Below are 25,331 nucleotides of genomic sequence, written 5' to 3'. Positions count from 1 at the left end.
ATATGTTGCAAGTAAATGAAAGGAAATGTCTGAAGTAAAATCCACCTCAAGAAGGGGATGTAATTGAAATGTTGATGAATTTGCTTGAAAGGATATGTGAAATAGGATGTATTGAGTATTGATAGAAATATCCTCTTCAATGGTATAATCATTGACTTGAATGCAACACCTAGCATTGAAAGGAGACTTAAAATGGTCAATGTTTGAATGAATGCTTGAATGCTTATGATCAACTTCGCTTATCAACTTATGATCCACCTATCAAACTTATGTAAATAGGAGAGGGAGCGCTCCTTATATACTTGCCAATTAGAGGTGTTTAAATAATTTCCCACCTTAGGCCAACATAGGGAAACTTTTCCCGCTCAACAATTGACAAGTTCAATGCAAGATAGGACCAAAGGGGGCCCAAAATAGGGCTAGGACAAGGGCACCATGCCCCTGTCCTGCCCTAATTTAGGACAGGCAGTAGCTAAGAGACAATGCAGAATGATGGAAAATGCAAGTTGTTGATGGCATGAGCATGTTTCGGGTCTCCGATCAGGCTTAGGGATTCGTCCACCAATGCAAAGACCCAAATACGGTCAAAAATTGCAAGAGTAGCAATTTTCTGACGCTACAGAAATAAAATATCATCTTAAGATATATAATGGCATGCCTTATGAAGCATTATAAAATTAATACTAACGGTAATAGAATTATCACAATATCTTTACCTGTTAATGTTGAAATAACATGATCTTCCTATTATGCCCTTCGCTAACTCTATACAACCATAAAAGTGAATAAGTCATAATTAAATACTATTTAGAAAGGAAATATGGTGGAGAAGTGGGCCACGGATAAACTGGCTCCAAAAGATCACAATTTCCGCATAATATGAAGGTTAGTCAAAAATTACAGATCTTGTTAGTGCTCAACAGAACTAGTTGCATTTTTCATTTTCCAAAAAAGTGCATAACACAAAGGTTAGTGATCTATTTTAAAACTAGATTAGCTGCATTCAAATAAGTGTACTTATTTTGAAAAAAGAACAATGTTGAATATATTCTTAATGTAGGCATTCAAGTCTTCCCTCTTCTTTACACAGCCCCTTTCCTTAATTTTTAGTGTGGCTACCTCTAGCACCCACAAGCTCCTCCCCTCCACCAGTTGGTGGCTCCCCCTTGGTTCCTTTTAAGAATGTGATCTTACAAACTACCTTCAATGCAGGATATGCACAAAGTAGATTTTGTTGAAGGGGTTTGGAAACTTCCAGGAAAAGGGCATGCACAAGATGAAGATGGATGTGTTGAAAAGGCTTTAGAACTTCAAGCAAATATTATTGGTAGGAATATGGCTTTCTTAGTCTACAAGATACGCACTGGATTTGTTGAAAAAGATTTAGAAACAATGCAAATCAAGGGGTGTAAAATGGAATGACTTAAATCACACACACTAAGCTTACACTTCTAGGCTTAAAAGTGTTGCACTCAGAGTTGACTAACACTTTCTAGGCCTAATATGTTGCTTAATGTATGTGGTCACACTAAGAATACACTTCTAGACTTAAAAGTGTTAAACATTCAAAATTGACTAACATTATCTAGACTTGATATGTTTCTTAGTATGTGTAATTTAAGGTTGGCCATGTAAAACTAGGTCCCACAACCTTCACCTTCATCCTCCCCACACAAGAAGTAGAATCATAGACTAGGCATAGTAGAATGAAAAAAAGGTGGTCTCACAACTTTCATGATTTGCAGGATGCACACCAAATGGCTTTGTTGAAAAGGTGTTAGAATTTTTTGAGCAAAATTTCCTAGTGTTGTATATCCCTATTAAAGATGTGTACCCCTTACACTTCCCTACCCTGTGTTAAGTCTTCTCCTCTCTACACAATCTCATGCTCATCCACTGGTCTTTCACACTAAAACATGACACTCAAATAGAAGAAAATGACCCTAAAGAAGGCAATGAAATTCCTCCTTCAATGGATAGTTGTTTGTGCTCTCTTCTTGAGCTATTACCTCCACAATCTCTAATGGGTTTCTTTTTATTCCCTTTCTACAATGGTTGTAGGATATGCACCTATATTGGATTTGTTGTCGTCGCTTTCAAAAACTTTAAAGCTAATGTAAATTCTCTTTCCCATCTCCTTCACCTTACTATGTTTGAATTCCCTAATGGATGGCCATACTTCCTTCTCCTGCACGCCTTATTATTGGTCTACCTCTTCACATAAATTGTTAAGGAAATGATAAGAGCACCATTCCTCATTTATTACAAGGCCATGCTCTGCAAGCAAGCACCCTCTCCTCTTTAATGCTTGTTATCTCTTTCATCCTCTCTTCATCTTTACTATTCTCTTTTTTTAATTTTCTATTCATGCCTTTGACCACTTGGACAGGGATGTGACAAACTCCTAGTTGAGATGTTTCTTTCAGTTTCATCTAGTCTAGAATAAGTTGTCCTTAGTGTTAGGGACAAATGAAAGATCTTCATAAGTTATTTCTAGATTTAATTAATCCACTCTCTTGGGACTATATATAAAATTCCAATCCCATGGAGAGTTGGATGAGTTTGGATTATATGATAGTCACTAGATTTTGCTAAACTTTCTTTTAAGACTATGATTATATTATTGTCAGCTATTTACTTTTGAAGAATGAATAAAAATGAATGTTGATGATATCTTGAGTTAGAATACATTTGTGATCAAAGTTTACAACATTCAAGCAAAGACCATTTAAGGTATAGTAATCTTCTTTATAGTTAGATTGCTAATATTAGTATTAGTTAAATTGTTCATCTTTTGATAAGATTAGTTTGTTATATTATTCTTTTTAGTTTAGATTGATATAACATGTTAATGGTATTGGTATTATAGGACTATGAATTTAAAGATGCAACATAGTTTAGCTATGTATCATCCGCAACTAAGTCATCAAACCATTTTTTCGTAGCTACAGTTATGTGTAAATAGGTTTATTTCTAGTATTGTTTATGTTTTCTTTAGTTGTCAAATTTAGTTAAGTTTATTTTATGTGCAATTGACAGGTAACTTGGAGAATCCTTAGCTACACATGCAATGCCAAAAAATATGTCCCTAGTCAATAACTAAATGAACCTCTCTAAGACAATAGGTTACTTGAAGAGGATTTGTTAGTTTGTCAAGTGCATGCATTGAGTTGTTTGCATCAACCTATTGTCTTTTTAGAATGAATCTGCCAAAGATATCCCCTTCAAGTGTAGGAACTGTGCTTTGCCATGGGTCAATTGATGTCTAATTTCCCGCACATTAATAATTTGAAGCCTTCCTCTTAGTGGAAGAATGGTGTTCACAAACATCTCACTATGCATAAGGATTTTAGAATGAATCTAGTTTTTATTATACTTCTGAAAATACATTGCTACTTATTGTAATGGAATTTTTGTGAGGTCCCATCTTTATCTTGCTGCTAGTAATTTTCAAGAAAGGTATCAGAACAAATGGTATTTCAAAAGATAAGATCATCTACATGAAAAGCACAATAATGTTAGTTTCTGAAAAACATCCAAACTTAACTGGAAGCATTCAACTATGGGTACTGTTACATAAAATATACCAAGCAAATGATTATAAGTTGTCTTGCACTAGAACTCCCACTAATGATCACCACCATCAGGCTTGGAATGATTACAATGCCCCATGTTATAAGATTTCTATAAAATGGTTTCATTTTTAAGTTGAGAAAACCTTGTAGAAGAGTTTAAACATTAGGAATCTAGAAGACAAAGAAGTATGTTTTGGGAATAAATTATGTTAATCTTTTAAATCAACCTTTAATATCTATCATCGGTATTATAAATTATCAATATTGTTTTTAGATTAGATTGTGTAAGAGTTCTTTTATCAATATTTCGAATCACACTTCATGATTCATATTCAGAATGATAGAGATTTATATGCATAAAAGAATCTATTGGCAAGCTTGAACGATAAACTTTAAGATTTGATTTGCTTGAATGGCTCATTTCAAATCGTACTTGCTTCTCCAATAGAGCCCACCTATTAGTGTGATTTTAGATGAGCCACCTAAGCAAGTGAACTCACACTAATAGATGCGCTCTACTAAACAAGTTAGTGTGATTTGAAATGAGCCATCTAAATAACTCAAAGCATAGAGTATGTTGTGTAAGCCAAAAGAAACAATCATGAAGATGATTGAGAGCTTTAGGAAACATAAATTTATGTATCCTCTATAATCTTCCACTCATCCTGATGAATGTGATAGACTTATAAAGCACTAAGAGGGGGGGGTGAATCAGTGATAGCAAAAACAATGACACTTTAATCCCAGACAACCATTTTACTTAGGACTTTGCATGCAATCCAAAGTGTTATAAAAGCATTCACAACTAGTAAAATATTCACCATAACACAAGTAGTTATACGTGGAAAACCCAACTGGGAAAAACCACGCTGAGATAGAACTCACAAGTTAACTATCTACATAAATAGGTAACTGATCGGTTAAGGTCTACAAAGTTCTCTGCTAGGAGCAAGTCCTGTTAAAGATCTCAAAGCCCTGTTAGGATCTATACCTGGTTAAACGTAACCTCAGTGGAGGATTTAGATCCAAGTTAATGAATCACCTTGTTAGAGGATTTGTACAATGAAGCTTGTTAGAGCTTACCCGATTAGGGGATTTAACTGTTGTAGTGATTAGAAAACAACGGGGTGGTATGATCTAGGAATAGAACATTCTGCTTGGTTAGATCCTTTTCAGTTCACTCAATACTGCATCTCCGACATACTCTGCAACTCCTTCAATAAATTGCATCAACTCTAACTCATAACATCACTTGTATCTTGCATGTCAAAATAATTCATCACAGTGTCTTTTTATAGACATTATATTTTATGTCGGCTCAAGAACCTCAACACAATTTCCTAGGTTCAGTGAATATGGACAATCTTTCATAACACATCACAAATCACCGCCAAAAATATCAGTTGGTGGTAACACATCATGACCAATGATAACTCATCACACAATCTGTGAAACCGATTGGAACATCGACACCCGTTGAGTTTTGATCACTTCCTACTCACATACTGATTGTCTCCAAGTCCCTCCTTGCCTCTCTCTATTGTATCTCAAAACTGGTGACAGTGGAATTGTCCAAAACTGATTGTCTTAACTACATATACCGGTTTAGACACCTTCATACCAGATAGAATTCTCTATTCATATGATATCAGTTTGACCTAACTAAGACAATCAAAACATATGTGTGCCATCAATGACAACACATAAAGTCATCCAATACAAAAATCATCATCATGCCAACAGAAAGATGATAAAATGTGATCCGAATCTTTGATCCAAAAAATTCTCACACAATCTAATTCAGAAACAACATTGATTAATATTATGAATGGTTGAAATAATTGCTTATAAATTGTTTTTACCCACATCACATTCTGAGTTGTGTATGTTCCGGTGATTGTTCAGCTTTGCCCCGATGCCAGCAACACCACTGCAAATATTGTAGTGTAGACACCCAAAAATGGTCAACGCTTGCGAGGTCATACTTTAACATTTGCGCATTGCCTCATTTTAGGTTTTTGCGTCGCATTAACATTTCTCCTATGTCACGCAATTGATTTTTATCATTTGCGAGCATCGAGTCATTCTTCTACATTCTTTAATCATCTCGTCTTCGAATTTGGTCTTGTCGACAACATTATCCAGTCGTGATTTTGATCGATTTTACCTTGTCGCATCAATGTGCATATTCATTTGTCATCATTTTGGACATTGTCAATCCTAATTAGGGTTTTGTCCTCCTGTCAATCTTATCAATCTTATCATTTTGGACATCGTCAATCCTAATTAGGGTTTTGTCCTCTTTTCAATCTTGTCATTTTGGCGATCGATTTGTCATCGATCGTGGTCATTTTCAATCTTGTCATCTTGCAATCCATTTTGTTGTCGATCCTTGTCCTCTTGTCGATTTTGTCATTTTGCGATCAATTTTGCTATCGATCATTGTCTGTCTCAATTATGTCAATTTGGATCAATTTGTCATTGTTCCTCGTCAATTGACGCATTTATCAATCAAATCATTTTGTCGCATTGGTCATTTATCAATTCAAAATCATGACATTAATTATCTTCAATCAAGACCTAATTGTCATTTTCGCATTTCTAATTCGTCTTCTAGGGTTTTATGATTTAGTCATTTAACCTAATTTTCCATTTCTTCCTCTAGGATTACTAAATTATTTATTAATCCTAAGTTTCCTCATTAAAATTAAATCTTCATTTAATTGGCTAATTATTCCTCTTTGTGAGTGAATTAATTAATAAATGAAAAATTATTGATTAATTCACTAAATTCTAATTTCCTTCAATTTCTAATTCCTAATTGTCATCAATTTCAATTTCCTAATTTTTCAAATTTCTAATTCCTTTTCCCTCCTACTTCATCTCCTAATTCTATGGGAGTGACATTTCAATTTGTCATGAAATTGTCATAATTGATAATCAATCAATGTTGACATGAAATGTGTCATAATTTGTCATCAATTATCAATCAATCAAATTGTGCATGGGAAATGCATAATTTGTCATAATTTGTCATATTGATTTGCAATTTCCCTTTGAATTGCATCATGCCAATCTTGTCATTTATCCAATTTCTCTATAAATTGGATAATTTTCTTCAATCAATGGCTTTGAATCTTCATGAATCCGAATTTCTATCAAACTACCGAACTTACGCTTCTAGTACTCTTGAGCTTTTTGCTTTCAATTGTGTGAGCACTTGTAGGTGAGATCCACAAACCCATTGAAGAGGAAAGAACAACAATGGAGCCGCATGGAAGAAGCATTCAAATTGCTATATGGTTTGCATGATATGTTCTTTTAAATGCTTTGTTTTTATGCCTCTATTGAGTGTGCTTGGAATTAGGTTCATTTCAATGAATGTTCTTTTGATTGAGCTATCATGTCTTGTGTTTTGATTGATCTACTTATCTTGTGATGATTTCCTAATTTCTACGCTACATTAACTGGTGAACCCGACGTGAATACTAACCTTCTAACCATCTTACTGTGTTTTGGAGTGCTTCTAAGTTGATTTGCAGGTCAAAAACTCAAAGACAGGGCCGTGCAGTGCATTTTGGACACTCCTGCGCCTGTGTGAAGCATTTTGCGCCTGTGTTGAAACATCTTGCGCCTTTGTTGAAACAGTCTGCGCCTGTGTTAGACATCCTGCGCTTGTGTCCTCACTTCTGCGCCTGTGTAAAGTCCAGAACAGAGGTGAAAAATGCAGTTTTTACTTGAAAAATTTTATATGTTTTAGTAAATTGCAATTTTGAGGGTCTTCGGTGCATTTGTGGACAAATATGGTGTCTGGAAACATGATGAGACATCATTGTTGTTTCCAAAATTTGGTTCTAGATTATTTGAATATCTTTCCAATGCATCAAACGGTTTGTAATTCAGAGCTAGGATGAGAAAGTTATGCCTTCTCAAAGTGGACTGAAATTTTGATAGTTTTCATAAATCAAATCATCTGTGCTTTGGATTTTGGGTACTAATTATTTGTGCAGGATCTTGGCATACGCATGACAAAGACTAAAAATCAAACTACTAACATGTGTTATGCAAATTCGATGGTCAAAGACAACAAATCAAACTTCTAACATGTGTTTTGTAGGTTGCCTTGGAGAAACAACCAAATTGTGTGTTTGAGTTTTTTAATTAGGCACTTAGTGATTTATAAATAGGAGGAAATGAACCCTTGTTTGCTTTGTTTGTTAAGTATGACATTGGAGTAGGAGAGTATGCTCTCATCCTTCAAAGGGTGATCAGAAATCTAGATCTTCGATACCATGCTTGTGTTGTTGATTGTTTGTCTCCATTAGAGGGCCTGCCTTCCCGACCACTTTGCTTTAGCAAGCAAGTGATAATCGTGAGAAGGGAACGACCCAAAGTGAGTACGGCTAGAATTCCTTGGCATTCTAACTCACTATAAAAAAATACCCGATGAGCGAAAGCTTTGAAGGAAGTGTTACGTGGGAATTGCAGTTACTTGGGAAGTGATGACCCTTGAACTCTTTCTCATATCAACATCTAAGTAGGGCCTCTTGGTCTAAATCGCGCTTGCGCGACTACATTTGTTTGGTATCTTGATGGGCTTAATGTCTCAATCATGCTTGCATGACATCAAGGAGTAATGCTTAATAGAAATCCTTACTACATACCTTGTTTTTAGAGGCCAAAAACCTTTCTAGTTGCTTGAGAAGGACAAATTCGGATACTTGGAAGAGATACTAAGTTCGCCATGGGGAGATTCCATGGGGACTGATGCTTGGCTGCCCTGAGAAGTGAGTGCCGTGGAGGGGAGCCCGTGGGGTCAAGCATCTATGTATTCTCCTTGAATCTCATAATGAGTCTACCTCTCAAGTACCTAATGTCTTTGCCTACCCTAAGGAATGTGGAAATGAGCATGATTGTCTTGAGTCCAAGTTGCAATATCTTGTATTCTTTGATTGTCAAAAGTTGAATGTTATCCCATTTCAAAAAGCAAAACACATTGATCAAACATAAGATTTAAACACAAGAGACATTCATCCAACAAAAATTCAACAAGATTCAAAGATCATATTCCTAAAGCATGGTTATCCAACATTGTTCAAAAACTTGTCTCAACTCTTATGTCACTTACATTTAGGTTCATCCTAGGTTGCATTTGGCAAAGTCATTATCAAGTATCAAGTTTAGGTTTCACCTAAGTCATACTTCTTTTGCATACCAATAAGAGTCATCCATTTGCATATATCCTCTTGCATAAGAGTAATATCATTTCATAATTAAACCCTAGGTTTCATCTTAGGTGGACATTGTCATACATTGGCATTTGCATATCCCAAGTCTCTTCATTAAGCCTAAGTCATTGTCATATCATATTAAGATCATTTGCATATGTCCTCTTGCATAAGAGCAATATCATTTCATAATTAAACCTTAGGTTTCATCTTAGGTGGACATTGTCATACATTTGCATTTGCATATCCAAAGTCTCTTCATTAAACCTAAGTCATTATCATATCATATTAAGATCATTTGCATATTAATTATCCTTTTGCATATAGTGTCAAAACTAGGTTTTGTGATACTTGAGTAATCCAAATCTTTGATAAACCCTAAGTCATTGTTAAGAAGTCTAGACCTTGTCAACCTTTTGTCCTTTTGTCATCAATATCATTTCTTCAAACCTAGCTTAGTATCCAAGCATATAGGGGAGACATTGTCATCTTGTCCTTTGTCCATTAAGTCCTTTTGTCCTTTGAGGTCTAGACATCATTTCAATTTTCTAAGGGTCTCTTTTTAGATTTGCATTTCAAAAGTTTGTCAAAATCTTCAAAACAACCAAAAACATAGATTGCATGCTCATCTATCTAGTTTGCATTTAGTTGCATATCATACATTATCCTTGAAAATTCCAAAAAACATTGCATTTGCATAAGTGACATGCCTGTTGAGACAAGATCAAGATCTAAGAAGATGAGTGAACCAATGTATCAACCCATGGACAACATAGTAAATTCGCAGTTTCAAACCAGTCAAACAGTGCAAGTCGAAGGTTCATTAAACACATCTCTACCACCATATGGAACGGTTCAACTTGGACCACCTCCATTATATGAACCAGTGTTTGTACCTATGAAACCAAGACATGGGAGTGTTCCACCAACTCCAAGAGGAAATGCACCTTTCGATTGGAATCAACCAAACTTGCAACATGAAATACAAACATTGTATGAAGAACAAACTCTCTCACAAGGATTTGGTTCAGATCAAGGCATTCAGCAAGAAACAAATCCAAATATTTTACTAGATTCTTCATCAGATTTCAATGCCTCTGATGATATTGTTATGTTCCTTAAGGATCCAAAGTTGACAAAAAAGATGGATAAATTCTTGAATAAGGTCTTTAAGAGGTTCCCACAAAAATATCTTGACATGATGAGTAATGTGACCTCCTCGAGTAAGCAAATTAATGTGCAAAAACAACAAGGTGGTGAGTTGTTAGGTTTCTCTCCGCATCCAAATGAAGAACATGTGCAACAAGAAACCCAACCCACCTTGATGAGTAAACGTGCTTCAAAGGCATTGACAGTGACTATTCCTCAAAAGTCCACATTCAAAATAATAAACAATCCATTGTTTAATGCAACACCTTTAACACCAGATCAAATGAAGGCCACACAAATGTTGATGACAGGTGTCCCTCAACAAGAAGTGATTCCTCGAATACCAAAAAGTGGACCCAAATCAAAGATGCAAGAAAGCTTTACGATTGGAATGTCTGATCTTACAAATGTTCAAATTGCCTTTCCTTCATGCCAAAGCATTAATCCCTTGCCAAAATCCCCCATGCATATTCAAAGTCCAACTCCATGTCAAGAGGATAATTTAGAGCATGAAGAAATGTGTCTTAAAACAGATCAAGATCAAGGTCCTGAAACCTTATCATCCCATCCAATTGTTGACCAGGACCCCATCTTCCCAGACACTCACGATGATTCCCCTTTTCTTGTCCATCCTATCCAAAGTCCTATTGGCAATCCATTCCCTGAGCAAGATCAAGATATCCCAGTCCATCCAATCCCAAACGATCCCCTTCCATTTCATGAACACAATGTCCTTTCAAATCCCATTGACATTCCACTTCCTAAACAAGATAAAGATATTCCTTCCATCCTTTTCGATGATCCCATTGAAAGTCAAGAGCAAAGCACCTTTAAAGAGGATTCCAATGATCTTCCTCCTTGTCAAGATCAAATTATTCCTTCAGATCCTCCACAAGATCCACTTGTTCCTCCATCTCCACGTCCTAATCCCGCATATACACTCCATGATTGTATTTCTTTTGATGATCCCATTATTTCTCCCATTCCATCTCTTGAAGAGCCTGTCATTGAACCATGTCTACTACACAATCCTAGTCCCCCTCATGATCCTAATCCCCCTCATGATTCTAACATGGTAGTGCAAGATGTTCATGAACCCCTGACATTAACAATGGGTTCTTCCACTTTGGTGAAATCCAATCCACTTCAAGATCTCATTATTTCTCTCATATCACATCCACCTCATAATGAACTCGCGTCTTCTTCCCAAAGAAAAGAGTATCCTATTAGTCAAAATATTGATAAAGGCAAAGGGGTAGACCTTCACAAGTAAGAACCCTTCCATATCAAAGAGTATACTAATGGTCATGGCTACAGAGCTCACACTCAAGGCGTTGGTATCCCTTCAAAGTCAAAATCCAAATGTCCACCTTCCCCATCATCACTGCCATCCATTCTAGGTCCCTATATCCCTCCATCTCCTATGCAACATCAGCAAAGGCACACATCTTGGAGAACCTTCCATCCATCCCACATGCCTCCATATTATTCCCATCCACACCGACATTCATTCCCTCTTCCAAGAAATTTGGATGCTAAGTATAAGCATCATAAGTCTAGAAATCCACATATATTCAAGGATCAACATGTCCAATATAATCGACATGTCAAAACAAAGAACAAATTGATCTACAAAGAAAAAGAAAAATACAAAAGGCCACAAAGGCCCACTGAGCAAAATAAAGCAAGGTCAAAATATATATGGGTTCCTAAATCCCTTGTGCAAGCAATGCACTCCAAGGAACCACAAAAGCATGAAAAATCAAAAACCATGTGGATCCCCAAGAAGCTCCTTGAAGCACAAAGAGAAACATCCAACTTGGCATCCAAAATTGCTATTCCTCCATCCAAACCTTCCAAGTTTATTTCTCCACCACCTTCTTCATCCATTTTGGGCCCTTATGTCCCAAAATCCCAAGCTATTCCTCCATCCAAACTGTCCAAGTCTATTCCTCCATCTGGTTTGGGCCCTTATGTCCCAAAACCACTATCCTTTCCTCCATCCAAATCTCAATATCCAAAATACAGTTTTCCTCCATCAGTCCATCACCCCTCAAGGTGTGTGCCAATGTCGATCTTGCCTTCATTTCCATCCACTGAAGCCCAATTCTTCCAATACCCTACCTATTATCCAATGCATATTTTCCATCCTTCCATCCCTTTGATCCAATCCTTTGCGTAAATCCTTGCCTTAGTTTCATCTCATTGTCCATGTCCTTATCCTACCAACGTCTTTGAGCATACTTTTAAAGGTCATGGTCCATTCTTTTCAAGGCTACTATCCAAATAAAAAGACGCTTGAGTCCTTCTTCCATCCCCTATCATGTGTCTATCATCTATTGAAAAAGTCAAAATACAAAAAAAAAAAAAGAGACAAAAAAGTGAGAAAAAGAAAAAAAAAAAGCAAAGCAAAAATAATTCGTCCACTGGTGAAAACCTGGCAAACAGGCGCCTTGGGCAAGTACCGTGATGAAAACCTAGCAAATAGGCATCATGCGTAATTTATGAACTTCTTGCACACTACACTTGGGGGCAGGTTTCCTCCTTCATATCCTATTGCCCTTCATTATCCTATCACACCATGTCATTACCCTTCATATCCTATTCTCCCTCATGTCCAGTTTCTCTTTCCACCTTTGATCTTGACAAGGCTGAGGATCGTCATGAGCATCATGTATCTTGTTTGCAGCTTTTAGTCTATCAGAGCTTTTGGTCTTTATCCATTTGCTTATTATAACTTTTCATCCATATTCCCTACCTTATTGCAACTTTCTGCAACTATCCCTTAGCCAATCCCGACCTTCAGTCCATCTCCCTTATCCATTCTTGGTCTTGCTTATCCTATCCATATCTTATCACTATCCATACACTCATTTTCATTCCTTGATCTTGATCTGACATAAGGACGTAAAATTTAAACATGGTTTCAAAAACCTCTTAACATGTCCCTCATGCCATGTCATTGCTTTACATTATCATATCCAGTCTCTTGTCCCATCACGCAATAGCTCTTGCAAATTGCATCTACATTGTCTCCATAATAAAAGGCCTTTGTCTTCCCTCTATCCACCAACATTTCAGCAAGCCTATTTATTCACCTATCATATTCCTTTCCTTGCTAGACACTGGGGGCAAAAAGTCCTGAAAAAAGTCTTAAAAATTGAAAAAAGTCCTGAAAAAAGTCAAAAAAAATCATATAAAGTCCTGAAAAAAGTCAAAAAAATCATATAAAGTCCTGAAAAAAGTCTAAAAAAATCATATAAAGTCTTGAAAAAAGTCAAAAAAATCATATAATGTCCTGAAAAAAATCCAAAAAAATCATATAATGTCCTGAAAAAATCCAAAAAAAAAAAAAATCATATAAAGTCCTGAAAAAAGTCAAAAAAAATCGAATAAAGTCCTGAAAAAAAAAAAAAAATGAACACAAAAAAATTATAAAACATTAAAATCCAAAAACACGCATTTTGCAATAAAGTATTCCCTTTATGCATCGACAGATCACTGAGCATACTCGCAATCCAACATCGTGCTTTAATGAAATCATGCATAAACAGATGAACCTTTTCAATCAACTCAACCATTCAAACTGATCCAAATTGTCATATCAATCGCATATCCGCATCAAAACAATCATTTGTCCTTGTCACATTATCATGGGTCTTATACAGGGTGTGGTATACTCGAAACCAGACTATGTCTTGTCTTATGCATATGTCATTATTATTGTCTGGGGCATTTAGTTATTGTTCTTTGAAACAACGCTCAGAATCGCATTGTCTCAAAGAGGGGCAAAATGTAGACACCCAAAAATGGTCAACGCTTGCGAGGTCATACTTTAACATTTGTGCATTGCCTCATTTTAGGTTTTTGCATCGCATTAACATTTCTCTTATGTCACGCACTTGATTTTTATCATTTGCGAGCATCGAGTCATTCTTCTCCATTCTTTAATCATCTCGTCTTCGAATTTGGTCTTGTCGACAACATTATCCAGTCGTGATTTTGATCGATTTTACCTTGTCGCATCAATGTGCGTATTCATTTGTCATCATTTTGGACATCGTCAATCCTAATTAGGGTTTTGTCCTCCTGTCAATCTTATCAATCTTATCATTTTGGACATCGTCAATCCTAATTAGGGTTTTGTCCTCTTTTCAATCTTGTCATTTTGGCGATCGATTTGTCATCGATCGTGGTCATTTTCAATCTTGTCATCTTGCAATCCATTTTGTTGTCGATCCTTGTCCTCTTGTCGATTTTGTCATTTTGCGATCAATTTTGCTATCGATCATTGTCTGTCTCAATTATGTCAATTTGGATCAATTTGTCATTGTTCCTCGTCAATTGACGCATTTATCAATCAAATCATTTTGTCGCATTGGTCATTTATCAATTCAAAATCATGACATTAATTATCTTCAATCAAGACCTAATTGTCATTTTCGCATTTCTAATTCATCTTCTAGGGTTTTATGATTTAGTCATTTAACCTAATTTTCCATTTCTTCCTCTAGGATTACTAAATTATTTATTAATCCTAAGTTTCCTCATTACAATTAAATCTTCATTTAATTGGCTAATTATTCCTCTTTGTGAGTGAATTAATTAATAAATGAAAAATTATTGATTAATTCACTAAATTCTAATTTCCTTCAATTTCTAATTCCTAATTGTCATCAATTTCAATTTCCTAATTTTTCAAATTTCTAATTCCTTTTCCCTCCTATTTCATCTCCTAATTCTATGGGAGTGACATTTCAATTTGTCATGAAATTGTCATAATTGATAATCAATCAATGTTGACATGAAATGTGTCATAATTTGTCATCAATTATCAATCAATCAAATTGTGCATGGGAAATGCATAATTTGTCATAATTTGTCATATTGATTTGCAATTTCCCTTTGAATTGCATCATGCCAATCTTGTCATTTATCCAATTTCTCTATAAATTGGATAATTTTCTTCAATCAATGGCTTCGAATCTTCATGAATCCGAATTTCTATCAAACTACCGAACTTACGATTCTAGTACTCTTGAGCTTTTTGCTTTCAATTGTGTGAGCACTTGTAGGTGAGATCCACAAACCCATTGAAGAGGAAAGAACAACAATGGAGCCGCATGGAAGAAGCATTCAAATTGCTATATGGTTTGCATGATATGTTCTTTTAAATGCTTTGTTTTTATGCCTCTATTGAGTGTGCTTGGAATTAGGTTCATTTCAATGAATGTTCTTTTGATTGAGCTATCATGTCTTGTGTTTTGATTGATCTACTTATCTTGTGATGATTTCCTAATTTCTACGCTACATGTAGAACTCCAATTTCCTACTGCATTCTGAAATGTGGAAGGAAATATTGGCAAAGGATTTAATCGAGGTTATGTTGGGTTTTGCTTACTATTCTGTTTAGAATCTTTCAAGCCAAAGCCCAAGTAAAGGAAATGATTTTTTTCTCCCATATTTTACAAAATTGTATGTAAAACACTTTGATGTAGGTGATTGGATTAGGTTTACTCTCAAGAGAAAAGAGGCGTTATCGAGGTCCATTTCCCTACAATTCTCTGCATCTTCACCAGATAAATCGGAGATCGTACAAACATCTCCAGTCACAGAAACCACAGCCACATTGATCAGAAATGCCACACACATTGATTTTCATCAAAATAAAAAGATAAAATCTATCTTATAGAATTTAGATATACTCCAGGAGCTCTTACAAATCTTTTTCAAGGTTCTTTAGAACAGGAAAATTGACTATAACTTACGGCATAACCAGGGCACCAAATAGAGAGATTGCAAGACCAGTTGCTCCATTTCCTTTCATCTGAGGAACAAACAACCCTTTCAAGACCTCTGTGGACATAGGCTTTACATGTCCCATTTCCGCAAAGAAGCAGTTGGCCATTGTAAGTGTATATGGTGAAAATGGATAACAATAATAACAATATTGAAAGGCTAAATGAATTCAACCACCAAACCCTAGCCTAACAATCAACAAAGATCCACCATAACATATGAAGATTACCTAAGACAATGCAAATCAAACGAAATCACAAAGATTATACCATCACATGTCCAATAGGGTTTTGATCTCCATTCTTCCTATCTCCATTGATCTTGCTTGATATATTTGCTCTCAGATTTTATATGCACAAGAGCTCAACAAAGAACGGAATGTGATTGCAAGTAGGATCGTAGTGTAGTCAATTGCATAAATTGATTCATTAGGTCATTAGGTCATTAGGTCATTAGGGTTTGATAATGAAGGAAGCATCTCCTTATATAGAAGACACTATATGAAATGGAGGGATAAGATTGAGAGGTGTAAAAGGAGGTCGGCTATGATTAGAGGGTAGCTAAAAGAAATAATAAAATAATGAGAAGGGTAGGTAGTGTATGAATTAAGAGATGAATGACATGTGTCATAGGTAGAAAAGGTTAATGAATTAATTAAATAAATAAAGATTTATTTAATTAATAGAAGAAGTAGGATAATTAAATAAATAAGAATATTTATTTAATTTAGGAAAAGGATAATTTAAATAAATAAATGTATTTATTTAAATGAGAAATAAGGCTAGAAAAGGATAAATGAATTAATTAAATAAATAAAGATTTATTTAATTAATAGAAGAATTAGGCTTAGATAATTAAATAAATAAAATATTTATTTAATTAGACTGGACAATTTTAGGTGTCTACATTTTGCCCCTCTTTGAGACAATGCGGCTTGTCGCGTTGTTTCAAAGAAGATAAGATGAACTGATACAGAGTTGCCCCAGGATGGGAATGATATGCCCCGTCGAGAGATTGGATGAAAATGTCTGAAAAGATTGTAGACAATCTCTCGATAAGAAAGACAAGATAGAATGGATTGACCGGATAAAGTGACAAAGTCATGGGATAATGAAGACTGACTCGAAAAATGAAGGCGAGGGCTAGGGTAGGCTATAAGATAGACCACGGGGGAAAATAAATCCTCATTGTCATCTACACATCCACAAGAGTATATTGCAGAGCGAAAATAGAGCAGGAGCAGTTAGCAGCGATGGCTTTCACTCACAGATTCGACCGCGTTCGCCAATTCCAAAGGCCAGCAGAGGCAGGAGAGCCGGTAAGTACCACCAAACCTCCTCGTACTTTGATGCATTTAACTTTGTCATTAATGCATGTCGAATAGGGTAATAAATGCTCTTAGACTAGGGTCCAAAAAATGTCAAAAAAATGTTTAGGTGCATCTGTGTTGGTGCCAGGCGCGTGTGTGTTCGATAGGCGCGTCTGTGTTTGTGCCAGGCGGGTCTATGTCTGGACCAGCGTCTGTGTCAAATGCGGCTGCGCCTATGCTGTTCAGGCGCGTTTGTGCCAAGAAGGCACATCTATGTCAACTAGGCGCGTTTATGTAGAGCATAGGCACGTTTGTGTCAGGCAGGCACGTCTGTGTTGTTCAGGCGCGTCTATGCAGTCTTTGAGCACATTTATGTCATGCAAGCGCGTTTGCGTTTGAAAAGTATGAATTTGCATCTTCTACGTCAAATCGACAGTTCTGTGATGAACATACGTTGTCGATTGGATAAGCTGTTGAGAGGATACACTCAAGCAGGTCCTCTAGGAAGACTAGGATAGATCAAGGTACTTTGTGATGAATAGTGAGTACCAAGATAGAGTACTTTGTGATGAACGGGGAGTACTGAAATATGAGCAACACTTTGTGATGAACAGGGAGTGCAAATGTGAGTAACACTTTGTGATGAACAGGAAGTGTCACACACGTAGTACTTTGTGATGAACAGTGAGTACCACTAGGATAAATAGCAACACTTTATGATGACCAGTGAGTGTCACTAGGGTAGAAGCAACACTTTGTGATGAACAGTGAGTGTCACTAGGATGGATAACCATATGCATTTAGATAGTGAGTAGCATTTTGTGATAAATAGTGAATGCCACTATAACTGACATGATTGAGTTGTTTGAATGCAAGAGTATTTGTCAATGCTAGAGTCACGGGAGAGATTCCCGTCGCCTCAGAGGTTGCGACCTGAGTTGACAACCGAGGATAGAGCTGCTATCGATGAGATGGGTCTGAGACATGTGCTATATGTGCTTGAGTTTTGGGAAAACATGGGTTTACTGACTGTGCTAGCTAAGAGATGGCACTCTGAGATGTGCACATTCCATTTGCCTATGGGTGAGATGACAGTCACCCTGGAGGATGTATACAGGATTCTGCGGGTGTCGATCGATGGGGAGCTCATCCCATACGATCAAGATGGAGACAGGGAGGCATTGAGATGGGTATTTCAGGACCCTGGATTGGAGATGAGGGCAGGACACGTGGCATGGGACACCATGAGAACCACAGGGTTAGCATTGTCGGCAGTGATCGGAGGAGCTATCAGTGGGTTCCTATGTCCGGATAGGGTGACACGGGGGTTGGCTGTGGGCTGGGGGGAGTACTAGAGACGCTGATGACACAGCATACCAGATATGCTTGGGGACCATGTGTGCTGGCACACTTGTATTACGAGCTTCATCAGTTTGTTTATCATGGATCAGTGGGATTGGGCTGCAGAGTGACACTGCTGCAGGTTTGGGCCTACGAGCATCTGCCGGTTACCCGACGGATACACTTCAGGGGCAAAGGTCACGGATGCAGCTTTGTGCATTTGTACGATATGATCACATCACAGCCACGGATTGGCAGGCTAGAGTACTGGCGGCGAGTGATTGATGACATTGATGAGGTCATATGGAGACCATATCTGGGCTACGAGCAGTGGGAGGATGACGCAGTTGAGCTACCATACACCTTTCGGAGTAGGTACCTGATTGGGCGGACGCCCTATGTGCTAGAGAGGCAGTTGGTAGACAGGATTGGCTGACAGTTTGGCCGGATTCAGAGGATGCCCCGGGGATCAGGCATGTATGCCCGCACAGTCAGAGATCAGGCACAGTATGGCCCGTTACTGTCATATGATCAGGTAGTGACTCAGCTGGTGGAGATGATACCTCTACCTTGGGACATGTGGCCAGAGATCGAGGATGCCGAGATGGATGCTAAGTATACAGCATATTGGGCAGAGCATCCATTCCCCCGATTGACAGATCCAGGAGAGGCACTGGAGGGAGATGGTGGTGGTGACGAGGATGATGGTGGAGGTGAGGGGCATCAAGGATGATGGAGGAGGAGAGGAGTAGTTGGAGAGAAGCGAGTTGCACCTCGGAGGGAGGGTGGAGAGGAGAGGCAGGCTCGGGTGGTGAGGGGTCGCGGTGGATTGCCGCTACAGGTGCCAGCAGCACAGGGTCCTAGGCAGGTGCACATACAGGGACAGGGACAGAGACAGGTACCAGTACAAGCATAGGGGTAGGTAGAGGGGCAGGCACCCGCAGAGGAGGAGCCACAGGCAGGGGCAGAGGCAGAGGGGGTTGACCTAGTGGAGGCTGAGCTACTGGATCTGAGGGAGATTTGCCAGGGCCAGGCAGATGAGATCTAGGATCTAGAGAGGGATCGACTTAGGACTAGGCTCAGGGATACTAAGCGAGAGCGGGATCAGGCTATCCAGCGTTACATAGAGGCTGAGACAGCACTGAGGGCTGGGAGGCAGGCAGCAGAGGACACAGGGGTTGGATATGCTTATGTCCTACGGGCAGGGGAGGAGATCGCGTACTGGAGAGACCTCTACTATGGTGCAAAGCCAGCAGATCAGCAGGCGAGGAGCTTCCATAGACCATCGCGTATAGCGACAGCTACGGGAGGGAGCCGGAGGAGACAGGCATCGAGTGGTGGGGTCATGGGTCCTCCACCACCACCAGATAGAGGAGACAGGAGGGATGATCCTGGGGCGGGTCCTTCAGGGGCTCAAATTCCACCGAGGCCAGGCGGCTCCGAGGGAGGGAGTTCATCATAGCCTTAGAGGGCTCCCTATGTATCAGTTTTGTACCATTTTTGTATTGTAGACACCTGCGGGTGCTTGTAGCCATATGATTTTGACATCATTGTATCATGACACTTTTTGATTATATATATATGAGATGATTCATCTTTGCGGCAGCTATATGCATGTGTACCTATGTGATGAGATGTTCTTATGTGATGCTTATGATATGGATGCAAATATGTATATGATGCAATGCAATATTTTTATTTTTTTTTGTTCGTTTATGTTTTATATGTGTATGCATGGTGCAAATGTGAATGTAAGTAATGCAGATGAATATGATAATGCAAATGTAAATTGTGCTAACAGGTGTTGTGTGCAGGATGTGATGTAGTTGTGATATCTATATGTATGTATGAAATGCTTATATGTGGTAATGTAGGTGAAATTACATGAAATGCAAATGTTTTTGGTGTGTCATTATACTCAGTCATGTGATAGCAGGCTTATGCGGACTCGAGAAGGATGATGGAAGTCAATCAAGAAAGGGGGATGAAAAACAGAAGATATGAAAGTGAAAGAGCTTCTTGTGCGTTATCATCATTGAGCTTTATTATGGCAAGATAGGTTATGAAAATCGAGGCATATGTTCGACCCAGAAATTCATTGTACCTGTTTGCATGGAGATAAGACAGTCACAAACAAGGAATGCCCCAATTCATATTAGACTCACAGTGTCCTCATATCCTTGGACAAGTCATAGCATTACTAAGAGACAATCCACAGACAGCAAATACAAATAGGTGATGATACCCCATCCTCGCCTTTCTAGTCAAAGACATCCTAGAGATAGAATCTCTAGTCAAAGACATCCCAAAAAAGCTAAAAGGCATGTCACCAAAAAGATGAAATCAAAGAAAACCAAGACTCGACACCAACATCCACTGTAGTCCTCAAGTTTAGTGTCTCTTGTCACTTGTATAAGTCTTATTTGATTGTGGTCACAATGTTTACTTTCACAGAAAGGATAGATAGCACTGAACCATAATGTTGTCTAAGTCTGTTGAAAGATTTGATTTGTTGAAGCCCATCGTTGCTGCTATGTCTCATCTAAAACGGATTGAATCCATGAAACTGATACTTTATTGCGGAGAAAATGAAACTTTATTGTGGATCTGTGATGCAAATGCTTCTTTATTGTGGATTGTGCGCGGATAGACTGAAGAAAGCTGGAAGAAACTGTACTCCTCGAAACATGTGATGTTCTCAATTCCACACCCATTACTAGACGTAGGATTTGCCTTAGCCACAGATAGGATCTGATTTATTATGGATGGAAAGGGATGAAAAGGGAGGTTTTATTATGAATGGCTAACCAATCCTGGGTAGATCAATAACAAGCCATGATGGGAATGGGTAAGTTTGTTATGAACGAATAGGTTGTGAGTGTGTGCAAAGTGAAATGATGAAAGAGAATCCTAAAGGAGGGAGGAGCAATGTCTCTACGCATGGCACTGGTGACCCAGTTTTCACCATGGTACTTGCCCAGGGTGCCACCAAAGTGGTTTTCACCATTGGACGAAATTATTTCTCTTTACTTTTTTTTATTTTTCAATGTTTTATGTGTCACAAGGCACCTGTTTGCCAGGTTTTCACCAAGTAACGATTTTTTTGTTTTATAATTTTTTTGTATTTTTGAATTAGGATACTCTGAAGAGCTATGTGTAGAACCTGTGAAGGTGCATGCTATTGATAGGATCCTCCAAACGTTCACCTTCTGTAGTTGAGAGCTGATATGCACCAGATCCATATGTTGCTGTAATAACATAAGGACCAAGCCAATTTGGTTCGAACTTGCCCTTCTTCTCTCTGTCTTGTTAATTTTTAGGATTTTCTCTGAGAACTAAATCACCTACCTCAAATGTGTGAGGCTTAACCTTGTGATTCTAGCTGTGACTCATTCGTTGTTGGTAAGCCTTGAGATGACTAAAAGCAATTTGTCTTCGTTCATCCAGTAGTTCCAGCTCTTGTAAGTGAGAGACCCTATAGTCTTCATCATTGTTGATGTTTTGCAAAGAGACCCGTAAAGAGGGTAGCTCGACCTCAATAGGCAAGATGGCTTCAGAACCATAGACTAGTGAATAGGGTGTAGCTCCTGTAGGTGTACGGACACCTGTGCGGTAGGCCCAAAGTGCAGGATTAAGTTGAATATGCCAATTATGACCAGCATCGTCGACTGTCTTCTTTAGGATTTTAAGGTTTATTTTGTTATATGCCTCAGCTTGGCCATTACCTTGGGGGTAATATGGTGTGGAGAAATTATGGGAGATATGGAAGCGGTCACAGAGTTCGCGAACATCCTGATTTTTGAAGGGACACCCGTTATCAGTGATAATGGAAATAGGAATACCGTATCGACAAATGATATAGTTAAGGATGAATGTAGCAATCTGTTTTCCAGTAACTTGTGTGAGAGGCACAACTTCAATCCATTTTGTAAAATACTCTGTAGCAGTGATAATGAATTTATGACCATTGGAAGAAGGAGGGTGAATCTTGCCTATGAGATCGAGTCCCCACTGACAAAAGGGCCAAGGAGACGCAAGTGGTTGAAGTTCTTGTGCTGGCGCATGTATGAGGTCTCCATGAATTTGACATTGCTTACATTTCTTGACAAACTGATATGAGTCTTCCTCCATATTGGGCCAGTAATATCCAGTCCCGATGAGTTTCTTGGCCAAGGTAGGACCACTAGCATGTGGACCACATATCCCTTCATGCACTTCCCGTAACGCAATCTGAGCTTCGTCACTTTCTAAACATCTAAGAAGAGTGCCATCTAGACCTCGCCGGTATAGGATATCAGCTAAAATGACATATCGAGAGGATTGGCGAATAAAAATGCGACGTTGGTTATTTGATAGATCAGGAGGTAAAGTATTGTCTCGTAGGTATGTGAAAATGGAACCATATAACTGGGATTCGGGACCGACAATGCATATCATCTCAGTAGGCATGATTTCATATGAAGGGACCAAAAGGTTATCCACCAAGAACTCATAGCGGGTCTCGCTTGGAGGTAGATCGATCAATGAAGCAATTATAGCCATGGCATCTGCGGCGCGATTCTGCTCTCTTGGTATCTGCTCAAAGTCTATCTTTGTGAAATGTTGTTTCAGACCATCCACCATTTGTTTATAAGGCATTAACTTTTCATCTTTTGTTTGATAATCACCAGTTGCTTGACGGATAACGAGTTGGGAGTCCCCAAAAACATGAAGTTCCTCGATCTTCCATTGAACTGCAATTCGTAATCCTGTTGTTAATGCCTCATATTCCACTATATTGTTAGTGCAAGGAAATGATAAGCAGTATGATTTTGGTATAGAATCCCCTTGAGGAGTTATAAAGAGGATGCCAGCTCCTGCCCCATGCTGTGTATATGAGTCGTCAAAGTATAGTTGCCATGGCTTTGCATGTGACATTGTCAAAATGGATTCATCTGGAAATTCCGAACTTAGCAAAACATCATCTATCATGGGAGCATCTGCTAATTGATCTGCAATGGCTTGTCCTTTTATTGCTTTTCTATCCACATACTCGATGTCGAATTCACTCAGTATCATTACCCATTTGGCCAGTCGCCCAGTAAGTGTTGCCTTATTGAGAAGGTATTTCAATGGATCTATCCTTGCAACTAACTTTGTCTTATGAGTAAGCATGTAATGTCATAATTTCTGTGAAGCAAAGACCACAGTGAGGCATGCACGCTCAATTGGTGTGTATTTTAGCTCATATCCCACCAATGTGCGACTAATATAATATACTGCTTTTTCCTTGCCCTCAGCAATTTGTTGCGCTAAGAGTGCCCCCAATGCTGTTGGAGTAGCTGAAATGTATAATAACAGAGGTTGATCTGGAACTGGTGGCATCAGAACTGGCGGATTTAGAAGATAATCTTTGAGCATCTAGAAAGCCTGTTGACAGTTGTCATCCCATTTGAATTTGATGTTTTTATGTAGCAGGTGCTGAAACGGATTACACTTATCTGCTAGCTGTGCTATAAATCTTCAGATAGACTGGAGTCTGCCTTGTAAGGATCAAAGTTGACTGATATTTCTTGGTGGTTGCATTTCCAGGATAGCTTTGACTTTTGCTGGATCCGCTTCAATTCCCCTTTTGGATATAATGAATCCTAGGAGCTTCCTAGAGGTTACTCCAAAGACACATTTCTTAGGGTTTAATCTTACTTTGTATTTTTCCAACCGATCAAAGGCAACTGAAAGTATGTCCAAATGTGTATTTCTATCTATTGATTTGACCAAGAGGTCATCAACATAATCTTCCATAGTTACATGCATGAGATCATTAAAGATAGTAGTCATGGCTCTTTGATATGTAGCACTTGCATTCTTTAGCCCAAAAGGCATGACATTCCAACAGAAAGTTCCCCATGGACAAGTAAATGATGTTTTGTGTTGATCCTCAGGCGCGATCCTTATTTGATTATAACCAGAGAATCCATCCATCAATGATAGCATTTCATGACCTGCTGTGAGATCAACAATCAAGTCAATGTTTGGTAAGGGGAAGTCATCCTTTGGACAAGTTTTGTTGATGTCTCTGAAATCTATGCAAATTCTGATGCTGCGATCTGGTTTACTGATAGGTACCAAGTTGGAGATCCATTCAGGATAATCAATTGGGCGTATGAATCCGACATCGAGTAATTTCTCAAGTTCTGCTTTGACTAGTAATGCCACTTGTGGATGCATTTTTCTTAATTTCTGTTTTACTAGTTTTGCCCCCGGTTTGACTGTCAGATGATGCATTACCAAATCCGAATCCAATCCAGGCATATCAGCGTATGACCAGGCAAAGTTGATTTGTCGCTTTTTGAAGAAACTTATAAATTTTGACCTTTCAGACTCCGTCAGTGATTGAGCTAGGAATATGTTGTGTGGAACCTCTTTTGTACCGATGTTTGTTTTGATAGTCTCTTCTACCAACATGGATGATTTTTCCTCATAAGATGCTGGGAGAATGTCAAGCCTTCCATCTTCGGGTGCCTCAGAGAGGTTTTCACCCTCAGATACATCCTTTCTTTTTACTTTTTTGGGGTCAGATAGAGCCACAATGTGGTTTTCGCCATAAGACCCTTGATTTGTTCTTATTTTCACATTTTTGCGACTGAAAGGTCCGACACCCTCACCAAAATATGCCACGCTATTGAGTTCTATAGTGTATCCTGCTTTATGGTCTCCAGGGGGAAGATCATCTCGTATGCCTAGATAGTCAATAAAAGCTTCATCATTTTGAAATGTATCCAACTGTGCAGGTCCTTCATGATCCCAGTCAATGAGTTGGTGATGAACAAGGGGAAGGTCGTTAATGTCTTCGAAGTTAGGGGGGCTAAGAGTGAAGATGTGATTATATTCGAGTATGTCAAGGTAATTATCGAGGTCATCGATGGCACTCTCCTCATTAGTCTCAATCAC

The 25,331-nt window shown here is 38.3% G+C and overlaps 1 pseudogene; it reads right to left on the bottom strand.

Annotated features, from left to right (window-relative positions):
- LOC131044910 (metal transporter Nramp1-like) overlaps positions 1–25,331 on the bottom strand; it is a 71,879-nt pseudogene that overhangs the window by 29,296 nt on the left and 17,252 nt on the right.

Source organism: Cryptomeria japonica, chromosome 1 (assembly GCF_030272615.1).
Source record: "Cryptomeria japonica chromosome 1, Sugi_1.0, whole genome shotgun sequence".
NCBI lineage: Eukaryota > Viridiplantae > Streptophyta > Pinopsida > Cupressales > Cupressaceae > Cryptomeria > Cryptomeria japonica.
Note: the sequence above shows the minus strand (reverse complement) of the source record. Positions and strands in the feature narration are given on the sequence as shown.